The sequence below is a fragment of the Lepus europaeus genome, chromosome 4, assembly GCF_033115175.1.
Source record: "Lepus europaeus isolate LE1 chromosome 4, mLepTim1.pri, whole genome shotgun sequence".
Taxonomy (NCBI): Eukaryota; Metazoa; Chordata; class Mammalia; order Lagomorpha; family Leporidae; genus Lepus; species Lepus europaeus.
In genome coordinates, this window is record NC_084830.1 from 81066447 (window position 1) to 81090656 (window position 24210).

Here is a 24210-nt window from a genome sequence, read left to right on the forward strand (position 1 = left end):
AGTGATGGCTCAAATAATTGGGTCCCTGCAACACACATGGGAGACCTGGATTAAGTTCCTGACTCCTAACTTCTTCCTGGCCCCATCACAGTATCTGCTATTGTGAGCAACAGTAGTGGACCTGTGGATGGGAGCTCTATGTCTTTCTCTCTTTTTGTGTGCATCTCTGTCTCTTTCTTTCTTTTTCCCTCTCTCTCTCTCCTCAAATAAATAAAGAACTGGATTATAAATTAGAAAATAGTTTATTGGAGGACAGAGAATATGCTAACCAAACCACACCATCTTTTTTGTGTCTCCCGACTGGGACTAACAAAAACCTGAGAACTTGTCCGTTTTCTTCCTGCTGGACAACTTTCTTAATAGAAGATCAAATTCAGGTGAATTTAAACAGATACGTGTCTCCTCAGCAATGCATTTTCACCCTATGTCTTAAGATGCATTTCTACTGGTGGCTATGCCCATCCTGTTTCAACTTAAATATAAAAGAGTAACTTGCACAGGATCTTGAGGCTGGTTAGGGATAAGATGAAGTCTGGCTCCATTGTCCACTTCCTTGCTTATACCAACTTCTTAAAAAGACAATTCTAATAACATTTTAAAAAATCCTTAAAATTAAAAATTGATGATTTTAAGTTCTGTCTTGGAAATGAAACCTATAGAATTATATCAATTTTTCAATATGAATTGGGTATTTTTATCGTATGCATTCATAATCTTAGAATACTATAAATATAAGACATTAGGTGAGGAATTTTAGGAAGCACATTCCTTTTATGAATAAGGCAATATTTTCAGTAAGTGTTTTGGAGGATTATACAATTCCAACAACTTGACTTGGAATTTGGATTGAAATTGTGTTTTACATTAAAAGCTTCACCAAACAAATTGATTCCTAATCAGGGTATATTATATCTAATTTGTGATAAAAAGCAATAAGAAAAAAAATGAGTCAATGCTATTCTTTGGTAAACCAACATTATTCTGTCTATTTCAGAAATTGCATATGAAAATCCCTTCACAAAATTAACCTACAATTCCAAAAACGTTCCTCATTTTAAGGCAATCTGTTCTGCAATAAGCATAATCTGGTTCAGGAAAAGGTCGCATGGGATTTGACGTATATTTAGGTATCATAACTTTTGGTGGGGGAAATCTCACTAGAAATACATGAGGTAGTAAATGAGTGGAATGGATATTGGATCTTCAGTATTCTGCTATTTTTCAAGAGTTCTGTGATAACTCCAGCAAATTAGACTTGGGAGCTTTGTGCACACTGTGGAGCACTTCAGTGATATTAGGGCATAACCAGGGATCATTCAACAGTTTCACACATTTCATTTTAATTGTCACAGAATGAATGACCAAAGCATACAACTCCTTTAAAAAGAAATAGTAAATTAGTCACTGGAGAACACGTTTTCCCAAGTTTCTCTACTCATTTGAATTCTACCTTCTTTTCAGTAGTCCAAAGAAATCCAAAACCATGACAAGAAACTAGCATTCCCATGGTACAATGGTTTACCCACTGAAATTAGGTAAGTAGCTCTTGTTATTGGTTATATGAAAGTGTTTCAATGCCACTATGGTCTTAAATGACCCAACACAGAATGAGGTAGTTTCCCAAATCTCTGCAAAAGAAAGCCACTGTGAGAGAAACCCTGGGGATGGCAAGCACATACAAACATGAATCTGTGGATGGTGATACCTAAATAATAATTTGTTATAGTCAGATTAAACCTTAACACCATTATTTTTCTCTGATGTATTTGCTTACTGGAAAGAAAATAAACTCTGCAATATTTTCTCTGGAGATCAATTATTAGCTTTTCACTTCCGGAACAATGTAGGGGGGGAAGGATTTTCATCTTCATGTAGCAAATATTCACTGAGTGACCTCCATGTAGCTGGAATCATGACAAAAGTTAAAAAATCACAATCAAATTCCTATGATATATTGACATCCCTGTGTTCACTAACTGAAGCTAATCTGTAGGCATTACAAAGCATGATGTTAATGAAAATGATATTTTAGATTAACATTTATACTTCCTAGTTACTGACACAGCTTATAAGAGATGCTAAAGGAAGAATAGTGCCACAAAATAAACTTTAATTATTGTTCTGTATAGCACCTATAAACAATGCCTATGCTTTGAAATACTGACCTGCAGAGTTTCCTTTGATTAAAAGGCCTGCAAAACAAATTCAGAACCCAGCTGAGGTAAGAAGAAAGGATGTCTTTTATTCATGTGGTTTTGGGAAATAGAAAAGATTAATGAGCAAGTATAGAGAAGTGCTTTCTCCCTAATGAATAGGTAACCCACATGAATGCCCTGGTTTACCCATTTGGCGAACCTGAAATAGAAAACACTGCCAAGTCATGCCCCAATGAATAGCTTCACTTGAGAATTCTGAGCAGGGAAGGGGACAGTTGTAGATGAACATGTTTTTATTCATCCTGGATGCCTTGTAGGGTAATTAGGGAAGTGAACAAACAAAGACAGTAAGAAGTGACATTCCTGTTATTTTTAGGGTAGCCTACAGTAGCCTCTGCTGAAAATCAAGAGTTTCCAAAGGTACACAGATGGAGAATAAAGCACTTGGTGGTGCTTTCTGAGATGAAATTCAGTATTCAGATTCTTTGGATTGATTCAATTGTGTTGCTTTTATTGGCGACCCTGAAAGATTCATTCAAATAGAATAATTTTTGAGGGTCTCTCTTTCCCTCTCCTTCCTCCCCCTCCCACCTCTTCTCCTCTCTCCTTCCCCCCTTCTTCCCCCTCCCTTTCCACTCCCTCTCCCCCCCAGATCAAGGCCAATAGCACCCACAGTATGTGTGTGTGTGTGTGTGTAGACCTGTACATTTGTGAAAGAAAAAGAACAAAAAAGAATGAGAACAAAGGAGAGACAAAGAAGCAGAACCGATCTCAAATAGAAAAACCTGGGAATGTTCCCATTTCCTTGCTCAAGTTGGACAGCTTTAATCCTATTTCCACTGAAGCTCCATTATGGTAAGGTGTAATGAGGCAACCAAATCCTGATTCTGCTCTCACTCCCTGCCCAGCCCTTGGAAAGCCCGAGACCTCCTGGGAAAGCTCTCAGGATAGCTATCAGATGATGGGGGTGTGTTCCCTTCATGAGGACAGCACTCATGCTATTCCCAGTTTGGCTCTGGTGAGGGCAACATGTGCCCAAACCCCAGGAAAAAGACAGAAGTAGACAGTGTCTGCAGTACGTTGTACTTGATATCAATGGCAGAAGAGTCCTTTCAAGCCAAGAGTCACCCTCTCTGCATGGCAAGGGAAGCTCAGAATCACAGGTCCACACTGGGGCTCTGAGAGTTATAACCACTTCAAGGTAAGCTAAATCACCATAGCACTTCAGCCACTTGCTTTTTGTCTCACAAGTACAGCTGTACACTCTAGTAATTTTAGTATACTCAGACAGCTGAAAACCCAAGTGATACTGACAGCAAAGGCAGACTACTACTGGAAGAATTCTTCATCACTGCCTGCACTCTCCTGCACCTATTTGTATCTCTCTGGTATCTTTATCTACCATGGATGCAGCTACTTTTATACTCCCCTTGCCTGTCTTCTGAAAGTTCACCAAAGATAAGGACTATGTGATACTTATCTTTTTTTTTTTTTTTGACAGGCAGAGTGGATAGTGAGAGAGAGAGAGACAGAGAGGAAGGTCTTCCTTTTTGCCGTTGGTTCACCCTCCAATGGCCGCTGTGGCCGGCGCATCTCGCTGATCTGAAGCCAGGAGCCACGTGCTTCTCCTGGTCTCCAATGCGGGTGCAGGGCCCAAGGACCTGGGCCATCCTCCACTGCCTTTCCGGGCCATAGCAGAGAGCTGGCCTGGAAGAAGGGCAACCGGGATAGAATCCGGCGCCCCAACCGGGACTAGAACCCGGTGTGCCGGCGCCGCAAGGTGGAGGATTAGCCTGTTAAGCCACAGCGCCGGCCAGATACTTATCTTTGTCTAATTATCCCAAATGCATATGTGCACATTACCACATAGATATTTTGTGGAATAATGAAGGAAGATTGTCTTAAACACTCATTTCCAAAATGGCAAATGAAAACTGGGAAAGCAGCCGTGCTGGACTCCTTCCAGAGGAATGTACAGGTGGGTTTGGAAGGAGATGTGTAGCAAAGCTACAGGGTCAACCACATCAGCTCAGCTTTCAGCCCCATCCCTAGATGCATGACCTCAATCTGTTTATTTAACTTCTCGGTTTTCAGCTTACTAATCTATAAAATGCCTTGCTTATAGAATTACTTGAGGTTTTAGAAGAGATAACATTAATACAACTCAGAATCTGCACACAGAAGGCACTCAGCGTACAAAGAGTATTGCTTGTCAGATGCTCGAGAACAAAGGAGGAGAAATATATCTGAGAATACATGTTTTGTGTTTGAGTGTCTATGGTTCAGTGGTACACGGTCATTCCTTTGGGACTATTACTGATGTAGACCAAGTGGTCAGTCTCTAGAGTCTAAGTGTATTGACCCATTAAATCACTTTTACATGTGGAGGATAGAAGTCAAGTGTAGTGTAGAAAAGATCACAGGGGGCCTTCCTACAAGAAAAGAAAGTGTGGTTTATGGCTATTTCCAACCATCTAAGCCCTTGCTCCTCCAAAAGTGTTTGCAGACACCTGCAGCACCTAGAATGTCATATCAGTCCAGGATTGAAGAGACACACATTATATAGACCCAATGTGACTAAAAAAAAGCATTATAAATACAATGACCTGGTTATTTATTGATCACTATTTTCCAATTTGTGAACCAAAGCAACAAGGATGGGCAATACAGCAGAGAGTGAGCCAAGTTCATCTTCAATCTTCAGTGAACTCTCATCACCAAGGAGGAAACATATGTACAGTTTATAACTCTCTAGCCTTATAAAATGTGGCAGATTGTGGCCATGCTTTCCTCCTCCAGTGAATTTCTTCCTCCTCCCCTCCTCAGCTAGCCAACACCTTTACATACTTTGAGTCTCAGAAGAAACATCAGTTCCCTGAGCGAGGCTTCCCCACCCCCTACAACCTTACATAGAAGTCCTGGGTCCCTCCCATTCCCCAAAAGACATGACATTTCTCCTTTGTATCTACTTCTCTAGGGTCAGTCTTCATCGATTGATTGGGAACTGGGAGAGCTCAAATTCCACATGGCTAGAACACAATAGCTGTTCAATAAGCATTGAGTCAACATGAGATGAGAGTCACGACAGAAAAATCAGTACTCAATAAAAGTGTTAAGTAAAACTGAGAATTTTTTTTTCAAATATGACTTACTCGTGCCTTCCTGGTGTCTTAGACATGGAGATTTCTATTTAATAATTTCTCAGCTCCCAGTGACTCATGGACACTCTCTATATCTTGGTTCTCCTGGGGTAAAATATGATGATTGGATTGTACCTGTCAAATATACTCTACAGCACTGTGAGACCAGATGAATGGCAAGAGTTCAAAAGCAAAATATGGGTTCTTATTGTTATATATGAGTGGTGTTATCATCAAGAGATATTACATCTCATTAAAACATTTTCTTAAAGTACTTTTAAGTGGAATTGTGATTTTTACTTTCCAAAAGGCACGACAGATGAGCTCCAATTTTATAGAATATGTATCAAGCAACAAAAACTCATTTCTCTTACACTTTTCACACTATGCCTAAGCTACAAGCCTTGACCCTACCTCTTCCTTGACTCTCAGTGGATGTCACAAGAAGAATAAATCTGAGAGGCTAATGTGGGAGAAATAAGATGTCTACAAACATGGCTGTGCTTGCTGTCACTGTCACCATTATCATCATGGGTAGAAGCATAATAAAATTGGTCTGGAAACTAGTTCACACAGACCTGTGGTAGAATGTGAAAGTGTTAAAATGGGCAGAATTTGAAAAAACTATAACTCTTAATTATTCTCAGTTATAGCACTATTTTTAAATCATGCAGTCACCAGAAGTGAAGAATAGTAGCATGATTCCATTTCCCTTAGGTCATAAAAACCTACCATATCTGGAACATCAACATTTTCATCCATTTACATATCTAGCTTACCTCTCTAAACTGGTATCTCCGAGTGTGCCTGTGATTTCAAATGTTCCCCTTTTCAATCTAGAGTGTTTGGGATATTATTTCACCATGCTCTGATGTAATCAATGCTGCAAATCAAGAATCAGCACCCTCCTCCCTATCTGATTGACATAGGTCATTGCAAACGATGCTACAGCAAAGTACTTTCGACAGACACCATGGTTTTCCTAGAAAGTATTCATTAAAAAACAAGGGAACAAAATTCTGTGAAAGCCAGAAATAGAAAAGTGCTATTTTGAATAATGTAGATACAAATAATTTGAAAATTCTAGTATATTGAACATTATCAGAAAATAATGATTATATAACAAAAATAGGGATTCCCATCATAGATATCTCCAAGTAGCACATGGTGTGTGTTATCATTCACATACAGACATTTTTCATTCATTCTTGAAGCCATGATATGTGTTTTTATTCTGTCCTAACTTTTCTTAAAAGAAAGAGTTGGAGTGGGTGATTATTGCATTGGTAACACTTGGGACACCTGCATCCTATATTGGAGTACCTGGGCTTGACTCCTCGCTGTGTTCCCAATTCCAGATTCTTGCTAATGCGCACTTGGGGAAATAGTAGGTAATGGCTCGGCCGGCGCCGCGGCTCACTAGGCTAATCCTCCGCCTTGCGGCGCCGGCACACCGGGTTCTAGTCCCGGTCGGGGCACCGATCCTGTCCCGGTTGCCCCTCTTCCAGGCCAGCTCTCTGCTGTGGCCAGGGAGTGCAGTGGAGGATGGCCCAAGTCCTTGGGTCCTGCACCCCATGGGAGACCAGGAGAAGCACCTGGCTCCTGCCATCGGAACAGCGCGGTGCGCCGGCCGCAGCGCGCTACCGCGGCGGCCATTGGAGGGTGAACCAACGGCAAAAGGAAGACCTTTCTCTCTGTCTCTCTCTCACTGTCCACTCTGCCTGTCAAAAAATAAAAAAAAAAAACAAATAAATAAATAAAAAAGTAGGTAATGGCTCAAGTAGTTGGATCCTTGCCATCTGCCTGGGAGACATGAACATGAACAACTCCTGGCTTTGGCCTGGCCAAAACTTGGTTTTTGTGGGCATTTGGGGAGTGAACCAATGGACAGTTCTCTCTCCCTCCCTCTCTCTCTCTCTCTTTTTGTCTCTTCATGTCTGTCTCAGACTTTCAAATAAATAAAATAAATGAATGAATTAGTTTTTAAAAAGAAAATCCCAATAATAACACATGTGAACAGATCCAAACTGCATGCACATGACACATACCTAAAGTAGAACATTTAAATTTCTATCCACTCAAAGCATGAACCCTGTTTAAGCTTTCACACGAGTCCCTCCAGGGTCACCACTTATCCCCAGTTATGGCTAGAGAATGCCTAGAGTGAACAATCAATAAATATCTGTGAAATCAATAAACATAGGAGGAAAGGTTTTTCATTTTTTATTCTGCCTCTTGAACTCTTGAGCCCCATGTTATTTCCTTTGATTAAAACTATTTCTGTGCAACCTCATCTCCTAGTTCCATAATCCAAATTCAGTGTCCATCCTACCTCCCAAACTCTATCCTGTGTTTAGCCTCTCCCTGTCTCACCTTCATAGAATTTTGATTCAGGATCCCTTAGTTTCTGGATTAATTTGTGCTCCAGAAATGCTCGGTGTACTCACTGGGCCCTAAAGCTGCCATGTACCCTAGTACTCAGCACCCAGAGTGATGTCCAACTTGTGGGAAACATGAAAAAGATCTGAATGATACATAGAAGACTCCATTTTTTTATTCTCTTCTATTCATCAAAGCTGAATGGCACTGAAGTTACACAACATAGAAAGTCAATCATAAAATAGACTGTGATATTGGCAGTTGTTCAGAGGCATAATTAGATGGACCTGCAAAGGGAGCTGGTTCAGAAAGGAGTGAGATTGATTTGTAAAAAGAAGGACAATAAGCTAGATTTTATACCAATAGAATCTTACAGGAAAAATCTAAATAGAATGATCCATTCATACAATACCATAGAATGCTAGTTCCAATGAAATACAAAATGATTATCTACTTAGTATTAAAGATATACATAACAACTTGTATAGCTATCCTTAAAATGTAATTACATTTTCTTTCATAATAAAGACATCCATTCCCAATTGGTATTTAACATGATTTTGAAGTGGATTATATTTACATGTATAGTAAAACTTTTAGAACAAATAAAAATTATAAAATTATGTTTCCTTTACCCATTACATTTTGAAATATTTATTTATGTATGTATTTATTTGAAAAGTAGAGTGAGAGAGAGGGAAAGAGAGAGAGATGGCTGCAATATCTGGGACTGGGGCAGGCCAATGCCAGTAGTTTGAAACTCCATCCGGGTCTCCCTCACAAGTAGCAAAGGCCCAAATACTTGGGCTAGCTCCTCTGATTTCCCAGGTGCACTATCAGGAAACTGGATTGGAAGTGGAGCATCTGGGGTTCGAACTTGCACTCTGACATGGGATGTGGTGTAGCAATCAGTAGTTTGCACTCTGATACGGGATGTGGTGTAGCCAACCCCTCATTTCCTTATTACTTTTGGTGAGTAAGAATTTTTAAAATCTTATTTTTTAAGATTTCTCAGGTTATTTTTAATTTTAAAAACTATAACTATGAAGAAATTTTTTCAAATGGGGTAAAATGAAAACAGTATCTCATTGCCTTTATACAATTTTTATAATACATCTATGTTTGTTTAATGACTTTACTTATTTGAGAGGCAAAGAGAAATATGCAGAGAGACAGAGAGAGCTCCCATTCACTGGTTTATTACCCAAATGTGATAACAGCTGGGACTGGGTCAGGCAGAAGTCAGGAACCAAAAACCCTACCCATAGCTAGCAGGGAACAAACTATTTGAGTGACCCCTGCTACCTCTCAAGATGCACATTAGCAGGAAGCTGGAATCAAGAACAGAGCCAAGACAAGAACCTAAGCATTCTGATGTATGATGCAGGCATCCTAACTGGCATTTTAACAATCAGGCCAAATACCTGCCTTCCTTCTTTATTTTTAAGAACCTTTTACTTTATTATACAGTAATGCAAACTGTTTGATTTTTGCATTTTCACTTATTACTGTACATTAAGCATTTGAAGCATTTTTGTGGCAACCTAATTTTCTGTACAATTATTTTATTTTCTACTGAAAAGATATTCTGCTTACTTAGGTGATTGTTTTATTTCCAGGTTTAAGTGATTTCAGGACTGTCACAATGAATAACTTGAGACATTAATCTACAATTTTTAATACTTCTTTTGTTGTTTTAGGAACTTTTCTTATTAAAAATATCTTCATTATACTTTTGCCAATATTTCCTTAATCTTTGCTTGCCTTTTTAATTTTGCTGCACAGTTTTTTCCTCTTCATGTAATCATAGATCCTTTCCTTTCTGATTTCTTAATTTTTAAAAAAGTTATCTTTCTGCAGAAATTGACAGGCTAATGTTAGGCTTTCTGTTTGGTTTTCCCTAAACTTCTAATCACCTACTGCAGTACCGGTTATTATGTCCTCCCATGTACTCATTGTTCTCTAATGATTCCTTTGGCCCTAATTAAACTCCAAAATACAAGAATTGTTTCTTGGATATTTATTTCGTTATAGAAGTCTATTAATGTTCCCAAACCACAAAACTAGATTTTTAAAAGTTAATTTGCCTATGTTAGCTACAGAAATGTCCCTTTGAAATAACATTTCATTTTTGATACCTTTAAAACTAATATTAATGACAATTTTTGAATGATTCCTTTGGACTTACAGTGTTTTGTCTTTGGATCTGATTAACTTCATTAAACTGATGAATTACAATATTCTTTCCTATCTAAGGTTTTGTTTCCCATGAGTTCAGTTACTCAGAGTCAACTGCAGTCAGTATAATGGAATTAGATAGATAGACAGATAGCAAGTATTGGGTAGATACATGATAGATTGATAGACTACATTCACATTCACATTTATTGCAGTATATTGTTATAATTGTTCTGTTTTATTACTATTGTTGTTAGTCTCTTACTTTCTGTAATCCATAAATCAAATTTCATCATAAGGATGTACGTTTAGGGAAAAATGTAGTATATTTAGAGTTTAGTACTATTCATGGTTTCAGGCATCTACCAGGGGTCTTGTAAGTTTTGGCCCCTGTTGATAAAGGGACACCTGGGTAGCCTGTAGACAATTCATGCTATTATTACACTTACTATATCCAAAACAGAGCAATGCTCAGTCTCTTCACAAACTAAAATCTATTTTTATGAGGATTTGTAGTCTTCTGTCTGTACACCTATACATTTTAGCTGTTTGTTAGTGTTAAAATATATGCTATGTTTTCTTAGACTATGTTATCTTTTTCATTATAATTTTACTTCACACTGAATTGCATTAAAAGGAGCTTCAAAAATCTAGCTGGGGAGAAAGAGAGTACATATTTAAAGAACATGCAAATGATTCCAGGGGCCCAGAACAATCCATGAGTTTCCCAGCTCCACTGCACACTCTGCTTCATCAAAACTGTTTGGTGCTCACTGACTATGACCTCTCTAAACCTTTTGAACGATTCATATAAGATATGCATTTTTCCACTTTTGCCACTTATCAAGAAACACTAAAAACTGAAGATAAACTTTAAAAATTATAACAGAGAATTATTTTAGGCAAATAGGATACTTTTAAAATTCCATTCACTTACCTGTCTCTAATATTTGTATTTCAAAAACTTGATTTACATTTTAGTCACTAAAACTATTTTAAAGGTGTCATTGATCATTTAAAATTGACCATGACTCTTATTTTTGTAATTGGAAATTAAACTTTTTATAGAAGTCTGTCCTTGCTTTTCCATTTGAAAGAATAATCTCGTTAAGGTCTGTATCTACCTTTATCTAATTATGTTATTTAGGGAGAGATATGCAACTTATCAGTAGGATTATAATCTCATTTGTTGCTACTCCTTTAATTTAATTTTGTTTATACATCTGTTCCAAAAGGGTTCTTCTTCTCTATTTTGAATTAAATAATATGATTATGTTTCAAGTTATTGTAAATGCATTTTTAATGTCTATTGTGTGCTCACCTCTTAAGAGGAGTTCCTCTAATTCCTACCAGACCCACATACACCTTGACTCCCAGACCCCTCCCACACACACAAACTGGGATCCACTGGGATGACACAAATGTGGCCTACACAACACTATTAGTATGTTACAGCTAATACACATGTAAAAATAGTCACTCAGATCATATCAAAAGGAAATCATTCTTTTCATTTCTCCTTTTTGGTAACTACTTATTTATCTATTTGCATGGCAGAGAGGGACAAATGGGAGCTCCCATCTGCTGGTTCACTACCCAGAAATCCTGGAGATGCAGAATTAATCCAGGTCTCCCACATGGGTGGCAAGAACCCAATCATTTGAGCCATCCCTGCTTCCTCCCAGGATCTGCATCAGCAGAAAACTAAAACCACAAGTAGAGCTGGATGTAGAATCCAGGCACTCCACAAATGGTTGCAAAGTTGAGACCAGGCTATGCGAAACTGGGAATAGGGAACTCACTTTAGGCCTCCAAACTGAGTGGCAGTAATCTAATTACTTCCGCCAAAACAGATTTTTCTCATCATAATCTTAAATACAGACAGTATCGCTATCCTCCAAATTTGTCATTTAGAATTTTCTGACCAGAACTTACTGTTTCAAAGAAGCAGTATCAATTTTTAAATGTCCACTTTTTAACTAAATTATGACAGGAAACTGTTGATAGAATAGTTTATTTTTGAATGAAGGAAACATGTGGAAAAACCAATAAATTAAAATTGATTTCCATGGTTTCTAAAAATTGTTATATGTCTAATAATAGGTAACATAAAAATCTCTAATTATGCCGTATAGGAACGTTACCATAATAATCTATTCAATGCAGGAAGCATGAAGGCTTGGAGTAATGCATAATCTTCACTATCTGAGTCACCATCAGCTCCTAAATTTACAGCCAATTCTTTATTTTTCTAACATTAGTTTGGACATAGAACTTATCTATATTTCAAAAAAAAATCTGTATTGATAAATAAATTTCATCTGAGCAGCACTTCATGCTTTCCATCATGAGTTGTCACTGTGAGGAGCACTCGTTTTAGCAGAGTGATAGAATCTGCCAGTCTGGGAGGCAGGCCTGTGTGGACAGTGGAGAAGTATTTTGAAGTCCATCAGGTTGAGCCAAGCAATGCTGGCTCCATTTACTGTGAAACAGACCCTGACAGTGCTTTCATCTGAGCACCCATCACACTAACACCACTGCTCCACACAATCAGGGAGGTAATTGAAACAGATGTGGGTGAAAGGGGTGGTTTCTTTCTTCAGTGTTCAGATACATAAAAAAGTCGTATGGAAAATTATAGAACAAGATATCTTCAGGATCTAAAAACATTTTCTTAGCAAGATAACAGTAGCCAAACCAGAACACATATTCCAACTTGTCCTCAGTTTCACGATAGTACCCAAATGAGGGTTTGCCGAGGTATATTAGGCACCATGTGTTTACATAACATAGAATAACCATGTCTTAGAAACACAGGGAGGCCGGCGCCATGGCTCATTAGGCTAATCCTCCGCCTGCGGCACTGGCACACTGGGTTCTAGTCCTGGTTGGAGCGCCAGTTCTGTCCCGGCTGCTCCTCTTCCAGTCCAGCTTTCTGCTGTGGCCTGGGAAGGTAGTGGAGGATGGTCCAAGTGCTTGAGCCCTGCACCCACATGGGAGACCAAGAGGAAGCACCTGGCTCCTGGCTTCAGATCGGTGCAGCGTGCTGGCAGCAGCGGCCACTTAGGGAGTGAACCAATGAAAAAAGGAAGACCTTTCTCTCTCTCTGTCTCTCTCTCTCTCTTTCTCTCTCTCTCTAAGTCTCTCTCTCTCTCTCTCTCTCTCTCACTGTCTAACTCTGCTTGTCAAAAAAAAAAAAACACACACACAGGGAAAACACTATTTTCTCATCTCTGACCTTCTCCTCATTCACATATTCATTCATTTATTCATTCAGCAAACATTTACTGAGTACCTACTAGACTGCAGGAGTTCTCTGATGCTAAAGGGTTCCAGCACCAAGACTGAAACATGTCCCAGTCCATGGATTTCTCACTGTCTTGGAGGACACAAAATAAACACACAGCTGCAGGTTATGATAAATGCCACAAGGGACAAAAACAAAAATTGTAACTGCAGGAATACATATGGGCTGGAAAAAAGAGAAGGCTTCTGTTATAGTCTGGATGTGGTTTGAGTCTATTCCCAGTTCACGCCTTGGAAGCTCAGTCCTCCTTGAGGCTATGTTGAGAGGAGGAATGATCTCTTAAAAAGCACAAGGATCTAGTGGGAGATTCTGAGGTCACTCACTAGGGATGCTGCCCTCTGCAAGGATTAATGTGATTCTGGTGGGACCCCAGTGAATCCTTGCTCTCTCCTCTGGCTTCCTGTCTCATGTGATCTCAGCCTCTACCAATGTACTCCTTCCACCGTGATACCATTCACCTTCAGGCATGCAGTTAGTGGAACCTGTGCTATGCTGCTTGGATATTCAGCCTCCAAACCAGTGAACTAAATAAACATCTTTTCTTTACCCAAATTCAGGTATCTCATCACAGTAATGGAAAACTGATTTATACAGTTTCTCTTTTTTAAAGATACCTTGGGAAGGATTTTAGAATTAAGATTCTGATTAGAACATCCACATTCCAACAGAAATAACTGCTAAGGAAGACCATGGGAAGCAGTAGTAATGGCTCATGTACTTGGGTCCCTGGTACCTACATAGGAGATCTGGAATAAATTCTAAGGTCCCAGTTTCGGCCAGCTCTGCTCTGGCCATTGTGAGCATTTTGGAAGAGAATGAGCAAATGGGAGCTTTACCTGTCTTTCTGTCTCCCTGACTCTCCAATTTAATTAATTAATTAATTAATTTTAATTTGTTTTGAAAGGCAGAGAGAGAGTGATGTATCTTCCATCTGCTGATTCACTCCCCAAAAGGCCACAACAGCCAGTGCTCGGCCAGGACAAAGCCAGTAGCCAGGAACTTCATCAGTCTCCCAGGTGGTGACACGGATCTAAGCACTTGAGCACTGCCTTCCCAGATGCATTTTCAGGAAGGTGGTTTGGAAGTGGGGTGCCTAGCACTCAACTGCCCCTCCAGTATGTGATGTGGGCATCTTAAGTGGTGTCTGGATCCACGTGCCATAATAACACTTTCCCCGCCTCTCAAATTTTAAAGAAGTGTCTCCCCTAAAAGAAAGTAGAGGAGAGCTGCGTGGTCTACCTAGGACAAGTAGTAAGTAAGAGAGCTCTGAATAGAAAAGCCATGGTGCTTGGAGGACAGCAAAAAGGGGCCAGCACAATAGGCAGGAGTTCAGGTTAGAGGAGGTCAGAGTTCAAAACAAGCTCTGCCTTTGGACTGGGGTTTACCACCTTCATTGTTGTGGAAAGCTGTAGCCATGTCAGATTCAGACCTAATTTTTGAAAGATCCCCCTGAAGATTGTGCGGAGAATAAGAGCAGACTGAGCAATCTATTTAGCAGGGGGTTGCACTGATCCTGCAAAAGCTAAAGGGCTATTGCAGGGCAGTGGTGGTGGGTACAGAGAAAACCAAGTTTATTCAGTACCTATTTGGAGACATAATCTAAAAGAGGTGGTGACAGATCAGGAATGAGAGATTAAGGAGAGTTTGAGGTTGCTGGGTTTCTGTAATGAGTAACTAATTTGAAACAGGTGCCAGAGGTAGGAAAATGGAAAAAGATACTGAGATGGGTGAGACAAAGGAGGAGAGACTAAAGGCCATTCTTTGAAATTCCTACTTTTGGGAAGCCAGTGAGGAAGAAGCAACTGGCTGAGTGGACCAGCATGAACCCAAAAGGAACTCTGGCCTCAAGGCAGGAATTGAGGAGCTGTTGGAAAGTAAGTAGACATTAAAGAACATATTCCTTTTCTCTCTTTCCCATGTATGTTTGTTTAATTTAAAAGGTTAACACAGTCTCTCAGACTACACTGTGAAAACACAAGGTTTCAATCACTTGCAGTAAATCACATCTTTTCTCGTTCTTTGCAGATGTTAATTGCAATAACCATAAAATATCGCCTTTTTAATTTTTTACTCCAGTAAGTTCATTATATCCACCCTTGAATATGGAATGATGTATTCAAAGATTTCCAAACACAGGTTACATGGAATTTCTTCTTAATGCTTATCAGGATTGCATTTTCGTTTCTTATCATCCCCAAACTATTGGTGGCCCATGATAAAGTCACTCTACCAAGTCCACTTTGATGCACTGAAGTGGAATAGCCAAGCTCCTTTCCAGAGGCTGTGTGTTCATGGCAGCCTCAGGCATGTCATTCAGACTCTTCCTACTTTTCACCTTTTCCCACCTTTATTACATCCCAGCAGGAATTAACATCAGGCACTCCAGCACCCTCTTCAAATTCACAACCAAATCCTCATCCCTAGAAATCCTATCTCTTCTGTGAGCACAGAAAGAGTTTTAGTTAAAAATGAAATTACTCAAGTCATAACAAACACAAAGACAAGGCGAATTTGTTATAGTCAAAGCCTGTGGTGATGTTTTAAATGATATGACACAGTCTTGCAGACCAATCAAAAACATGGATTAGCTTAACGCTCAGATGTGCCGTGTGGCTTTGACTAAAGCAGAATATTTACACTTGAGTTTGGGAGTGCTAAACATGTAACTCTATGAAGGTATAGATTTGTCTGTCTTGTTCACTGCCAAATACACAGCACATAGAATTCTGACAGCCCAAAGTAGTCAAATATTGTTGAATACATAGACAAGTATGATTGATTGAATTACGCTTGACAAAAACGGCTTGAAAGAATCACCTGTGAATATCACCTTATGGGAAATATTACTTCAAGTCTAGCAGAGCTAGCCAAAGAGGGGCTCATGCAGAGAATTCTGTGAACACAGGAATTTGAGTTCAGCTCCCTTACAGGGCAGCTTATACACACTGACGTGGTTTCTGTGTCCACAAGAAGCTGGGGTGAACACAGGTCTTTGGCTGTCCTAGGGTCAGTAGGAATGCATGAGGCAAAGACTGTATGTTGCCCTCCACTAGAGGCCAGCACACACAGGACCAGACCTCCACGGCCTTCCAGGCAGCAAGAAGGAGCTGAACCAGTGGCATGAATGGCTCCTATCTTTGAAACGAGGACATTTGAAGGATACTGGGAATTTTGACGACAGGAAAGCTTCTTAAAGGAAGGAGGATGGTACACCTGTTTCTGTGTTTTTGCTTCCTCTACCACTAGAAATGAATACATGCGCTATATGACAGAAAGACAGAAAATGACCACAAGCATGTCAAAATAACCCATTAGAGGAGATCTAGGGGCAACAAAAGGGGAAAACCTAGCCAGTGGAGTTGCTGAAACAGACAGAAAATCTGAATAAAAACATAAAAGCCCACTAAAAGACTCAAATGCAGCACCTGAAAGATGTTCTTGAGCTACGAAAGTTCATTTTCTGGCTGAACAATTTAGTAGGAGAGTGCGGTGGTCTTTGAGACTCAAATCAGTAACCCAGAAAATAACTGCAAAAAAAATACAATGCTAAAAGAAAAAGTATATGCATATATACATATATGTTATTTTTATATGTATCCATAACATACACACACACACACACATACAGAGAGAGTACAAAGGATAAGACATCAGAGAATAAAACCGAGGACTGATATGGGAAAAAGTAATAATTAGAGTGCTCTAATAGGAGAAAAAAGAAAGCATTGGAGGGGGCCGGCACTGTGGCCCACTTGGTTAATCCTCCGCCTGCGGCGCTGGCATCCCATGTGGGCACCAGGTTCTGGTGCCGGTTGCTCCTATTCCAGTCCAGCTCTCTGCTGTGGCCCACGAGGGCAGTGGAGGATGGCCCAAGTGCTTGGGCTCCTGCACCCACATGGAAGACCAGAAGGAAGCACCTGGCTCCTGGCTTCGGATCCGCACAGTGCTGGTCGTGGCGGCCATTTGGGGAGTGAACCAATGGAAGGAAGACCTTTCTCTCTGTCTCTCTCTCTCTCACTGTCTGTAACTCTACTTGTCAAATAAATAAATAAAAATCTTTAAAAATTAAATAAATAAAGTGCTCCAGTAAGAGAAAAAGAAAGCATTGGAGAAACAACAGTAATTAAATAAATGATGTAAATACATCCAAAACAAATTCGAGGAAGGAAATCATTCTCTTTAAGTATTTGTTTCCTTTCCTTTCAAACAAACCCATGTCTTACTAGACCCCCCCCCCAAATTTTAATGAGGGTCAGGCACTCCATGAATTTCCAAAGAAAAATGATCCATTTAAAAGGTCACCCCCAACAACATGTCACAGACATTGAAACATGACTAGAAAGGAAAAAAAAAGGACCTGAGAAGTGTTTATGTCTTTCTTTTTTAAAAAATGTATTTATTTATTTGAAAGTCAGAGTTACACAGAGAAGAGGCAGAGAGAGAGAGAGAGAGAGAGAGAGAGAGGTCTTCCATCTGATAGTTCACTCCCCAGCTGGCCGCAATGGCCAGAGCTGTGCCCATACGAAGCCAGGAGCATGGAGGTTCTTCCAGATCTCCCATGCGAGTGCAGAGGCCCAAGGACTTAAGCCATCTTCTACTGCTTTCCCAGGCCATAGCAGAAAGCTGGATTGCAAGTGGAGCAGCTGGGTCTCGAACCGGCACCCATATGGGATGCCAGCATTTCAGTCCAGGGCGTTAATCCACTGCACTACAGTGCCGGCCTCTATATGTTTTTGAGAAGAGTAGAAGCTTTGTTTCCTCTCAAAAATTCAAAACCTGTCATTACTTTATCAGTTTCTATACACGTAAGGATTTATCAGTTGTGAACATAAGAATTTCCCTACTGAGGAAAGTGCCAAATATTCATAATTCTATTAATTATATTTTGTGTAGTTACATTATAAGTATTGAATATGAAAGATACTTTCTGTCAAAGCTCTTCAATAAGTATTTTCTGAGTGCCTACTATAAGCAGAGAACTAGGCTATGTAAGAACAGAAGTTCATGAAAACAGTGTTTTGTTTTTTTTTGTTTTTTGTTTTTTTTTTTGGACAGGCAGAGTGGACAGTGAGAGAGAGACAGAGAGACAGGTCTTCCTTTGCCGTTGGTTCACCCTCCAATGGCCGCCGCGGTAGGCGAGCTGCGGCTGGCGCACCGCGCTGATCTGATGGCGGGAGCCAGGTGCTTCTCCTGGTCTCCCATGCAGGTGCAGGGCCGAAGCACTTGGGCCATCCTCCACTGCACTCCTGGGCCACAGCAGAGAGCTGGACTGGAAGAGGGGCAACCGGGACAGAATCTGGCGCCCCAACCGAGACTAGGAGCCGGTGTGCTGGCATTGCAGGAGGAGCATTAGCCTATTGAGCCATGGCACCAGCAAAAACTGTTTTCAAAGAGCTTACAGTCAGTATGCACAACAGGCACGTATACCTGAAGGCAGAAAAGAATTCTACTAAAGACACTGTGGAAACACAAAGCAATTGGAAAACTTTCTTTTTGTAGGAGGATTAGAGAAGATTTCATTGAGGAGGACCTGTAAAAACTGGAACTGCATGTCTTCATAGGTTGTTGACAAGTGAGGAAGGAAAGTCATTAGGTGAGAAAGCACATCAAGTATCCAAAGTACAGTTAATGAGGCTGACATTTGTCATAGTGGCTATAATGCCACTTGGAACACCAATATCCTATAACAGAGTATCTAGGTTCAAATTACAACCACGCTTCTGATTCCAGCTTCCTGCTAATGCACCCTCTGTGAGGCAGCAAGTGAAGGTCCATGTCATTGAGTCCAAGTCACCTACATGGGAGATCTGGATTGAGTTCTGCAATCCCAGGCCCCAGATATCTCTCTCACTCTCTCTCTCTCCTTTGTAAATAAAATAAATAAAAATACAAAAGTGAAGTACGGGTTTTATCAATGCTGTGCAAGCCAAGGTGATCTCTGCACACAAAGCAGGCATGAGGTATTCCTGCTTCCTGCAGGTGGTCAGTAGACAAATAGTAGTAGGCCTGCTGGGGGCAAGAGGAGGGGAGGCACACACAGAGAGTGACAGAATAGTGAGGATAGAATCGGATTATGGAATGACACTGCGAATACCATGTACTTGTTCTATAAGCCATGAGCCCCTCAAAAAGACCTAATATGTATAGATGGACCAGAAGTGATTAATTTAGGAATTCTATGTCCCACATAAAATACATACTGGTTACCCTTTCAATCTTTAATATGAGATGCATTCAGAGAAAAGATCTGCAAGGAATACAGAAAAATCCACAATAAATATTCTAAAACAAATTAAACAATAATACAATTTATATTCCCAAGTATCTATATTCTTATGTAAGACATTGTCATTAACTTGCTTCCATTAGATACCCTAAACCTCTGCTGAAGCTCAGTCTTGTACTAAAATGAACTTGCTCCCTTCCGGGAAAGAATACTTGTCAAGCTCCTAAACCACAACCATTGAAGGCCATCTTTTCCTCTTGGTGTCAGGATTCTAAGTACAGGCTACTTTCTTTAATCAGAAGAATAACTTGTTATTGTACAGGTACTTGATAAAATATCACAAAGTCGGCCGGCGCCGTGGCTTAACAGGCTAATCCTCCGCCTTGCAGAGCCGGCACAGCGGGTTCTAGTCCCGGTTGGGGTGCTGGATTCCATCCCAGTTGCCCCTCTTCCAGGCCAGCTCTCTGCTATGGCCCAGGAAGGCAGTGGAGGATGGCCCAAGTCCTTGGGCCCTGCACCCGCATGGGAGACCAGGAGAAGCACCTGGCTCCTGGCTTCAGATCAGCATAATGCGCCGGCCACAGCGGCCATTGAAGAGTGAACCAACGGCAAAAAGGAAGACCTTTCTCTCTGCCTCTCTCTCTCACTATCCACTCTGCCTGTAAAAATAAATAAATAAATAAATAAATCACAAAGTGATGGGTATTGGGAATTTGCCAAGAATATTTGAAAAGTGATGGTTACATAGGAGTTAATTAATTTATAGAAGTCCCATTGTATTAAATTACAACAGAAATAAAGAATACCTAGACAACATTATCTATTCTCCACAGAAAACCCCATCATTGCATTATGGTCTAGTCTTTAGAGTGAGTATATGAGAATTCTTCGTTTAAAAAAAAAACATTTCTGTATCTTCGTTATAGAGATAAAAGAAAAAGTCAAGGACATTTCTTTCAATGAGGTCTGCTAAGAAAAATTTTATACTCTGTCACTTTCAAGGTAAAGATTATATGTTCTATTTTCCTAGAAACTAAATCTTGAACAACTTCTTACAAAGTGGATAGGATGCTGAATTTAGGAAGCTCAGACTCAAATTAATGGTCCAATTATAACATTCCATTGCCTTCAGATTTCTGCTACAATCATTTTCTTCCTTCATGCCATCTTTGCTCTATTTTAAATTCAATTTCAGGCCAGCGCCGCATCTCACTTGGCTAATCCTCGGCCTGCGGCGCCAGCATCCCAGGTTCTAGTTCCGGTTGGGGCGCCGGATTCTGTCCCAGTTGCTCCTCTTCCAGTCCAGCTCTCTGCTGTGGCCCGGGAGTGCAGTGGAGGATGGCCCAGGTCCTTGGGCCCTGCACCCGCATGGGAGACCAGGAGGAAGTGCCTGGCTCCTGGCTTCGGATCGGCGCAGCGCACAGGTCGCAGCTCACCGGCCGTGGCGGCCATTTGGGGGGTAAACCAACGGAAAAGGAAGACCTTTCTCTCTGTCTCTCTCTCACTATCTAACTCTGCCTGTCAAAAAAAAAAAATCAATTTCATTTAACAAATTTCTATTGAATATCTACAATATACCAAGCACTTGACATTTGGGATGCAGATATAAATATCTTTTCTTGTACTTTAAAACATAAAGGTAGGCTACCACAAGTCTACTAAACAAAGGAGATATATATAATAATTATGTATGCCCATGTGCATAACAGATTCAAGTGTCTAGAAGAAAAACTGTGTATAATTTAGCCTTTTCCCTTCTCCCCCCAATAATCTGGTATAGAATACTGAGTTGATAAATCATTTAAATCCTTATTGAAGAAAAACTATCATTGCTTTTGAACTATGTGACCCAGATATTTTTGTATGAATGGGTTACCCTTGTCTGTCAAGTATAGAGGAAAAGGGATTGAGCAGACATGGAATGTGGAAGTCCTTGGATAGGAAACTTCATCCAGAATTCTGGAGGAGGCATCAACAATGGTCAGTGGGATCAACAAGAATTGTGCATGTATGGAGAGCTCTGAGAACCCCTCTAATTTCTAATCTTGAAATCCTAACACAGAGCTCAGCTGGGAACCAAAGAGGATAGCCTGGTGCACACAGTGCTGCCCAGGAAAGGACTTAGAGACTCCCTAATGAGTTGTCCAACTTAATCTACTCTGGCCTCTGCTGGGTTTTGGTTCGGCCTCTTAACCTGCAGGTCTTACTCCAGGGGTACCTTAAAAGAACATCACAGCTCCTGACAATGACAGACACCAAAGTTGGAATATTCCAAAAGAAGTAGATGCTATCTTTGGAGGAGGGTACAAATGTGTATTCTGTAAAATTTTGCCATCCATAAAATATATAACTCAGTAGAAACATTATTTTGCCAGGAAGGATTTTATAGCTGGCAACTTCAGATCAATAGTTTGGAAGACATACATCCTCAATTTTCTTGTCTCTAGTGAAGCTATATTTTGGGTGCTTTAGCATTTGTAAAACCTAAGATCCATCAGCAAAAAGATAAAAGGAGAGGTTTTATGATGAGTGTTGAAGGGCCCAGGGATGGTGCTTCTTTATTTCCAGGGCTAGCAATACACTTGAAATGAAATTATAGAGTCATTTGTGTGCACTTCTGGACCAATACTTTAAAATAATGCTTTGCTACTCTACACTGAAGAGAATCTGAACACTAAAAGGTCGATTTGCCCCATCAGCCTCCTTGCAGATGCATGCTTAAAGCATTGAACTTAGAAGTCACAGAGACCATCTGCACCCCACAAATATAGGAATTGGTTATCAGTTTACATTTAGGTAATTACACGTGTGAGATTTTCTAGTTTCAGAGTTTCTTTCTGCATCTCGTTTATATCACGATCATGGTTTGGCCTTTTCTTCTTGAAAGTCAACCCACTGCACTTTGCCACTGCTGGATCTTGAAAGGACTGAGATTCAGCACCACTGTTGACATCTTCACAAGATGGCAAAGAAAGCACCAAAAAATAAATAAATAAAAAACATTTAAAAAACAATGGGAAAGACAATGGCCACCACTTTCACAACCACTAAGCCCCAGCCACAGAAGGGAGTCAACTACTGCCCTGCTGGCCACATCCACCCCACAGAGGCTTTCTTCCCATGCCCTCTTAGAGAATAGCAATGTGGCATTCTATGTATGATTCTATTCTGTTATATATTATACAATATTCTATTATATGATTATAAGATCTCAGAAAGGCAAAGTGAAAGAGTTCAAAATGGGCATAAAAGGAGGCACTTCAATTTTTATGGACAAGAATAATATATGCAAACTTTAATTTTTACACATCACCTTCAGAATTCTTGCTACTTTTGTGCTACCCATTATATGATTTCTCTTTAGACATCTTGTATATTTCCTCTTTGACCTAATAGTGTTTCAGGAGATTTCCTTATTTCTAAAGTTGTATGATTTTGTAAAGTGCAAGAATGGACAATTTTTCTTCCCTCTTCTTTCCTGCAATCTGCTGAGCTATTAAAGCACCACAGGTCTCTTCCACAGACAGGTTTGTGCCATGAATCTGATGCAAAACAACTCGCTAATAAGCCAAGTGCCTGAAGTTCTCGTGAGGGAGCTGTGTGTGTTTGTTCCCAATAGCCAGAAATTCTCAGAACAACAATAATAAAAGCCAGATCTTGAAAGGAAAATATTCTAATTATGTATTTTTCAAAAGTCCACAATAAATTTATTAACAATTAATTGGTCATTACAAAGAATGGACAGAGTGGTTAAAGAAACAGGAAAAAACGTTGTCTGTACTAACATGCCTCTTAATGAAGGAACAAAATGCATAAGTGACTTAAGACTACTGACAGCATAATCTCTACAGTCATCAAAATGCAGAACTAAGAAAGCTAATTAGCAGGTAAATCTGCAACAAAAAATAGCATTCATTAAATGTGACATAACAAAAAATTTCAGACTTTAAAAGATAAGCTACAGATGAATATTTTAAATTATTTTGATTAATGAAAGACAGAGATTAAGACATAAAGACCTTATCTATACAGTTCAGTGAATGTAACCCACTGTATACACCACCTTTGGCTACTGACACTTCCAGAAAGGTGACTTGCCATCTTCTATCAACCCCACTTTCTCCTCTGCCACCAGTAAGAAACCACTACAGTCACAATGGTAGTACTTGAACTTCATATCTTATACAATAAGAATGCCCATCTTTTCTCCTGGAAGATTATGCCAGCATTTTTTCTCTCATTATAAATTCATCTGTATTACTGTTCCACTGGTTCATTCTTTCTCTTTGGTGAGTATAACCAAATTTGTTTGTTCATTTTTCCACTGATGGGCATTGAGTTGTCTCCAGTTTGGGAGTATCATGAATAAGACTATTATAAAATCTGCAAACAACAAAAGGAAGGAAATCTTATCTTTTGCCACAACATGGATGAACCTGGAAAGCATTATGTAAAGTTAAATAAGGCAGTCACAGAAAAACAAATATCTTACAACCTCACATGTGGAATTTATCAAAACTGAACTCATAGAAGTAGACAGTACATTGATGGTCACCAGAGATTAGGGATGCAACGGGACTTATGGAGATGTAGGTCAAAGCATACAAAGTATAGTTAGGCTCTAGATTCCTGCCCAACATTGGAAAAGTACCCATTGGGTCCCCTTTCTCACAAGATCAAGACCCGCACTGCCCGTTGTACCACACCTGAAAACCTGACAACCACAGCCTCATCGATTTTTGTCACACTCTAGAGGTCTTTACATCAAAAGCAGGAACTTAAAACCAGTTATTTCAGCCCTGTCAAAAGTAGAGCTCTTCAGAT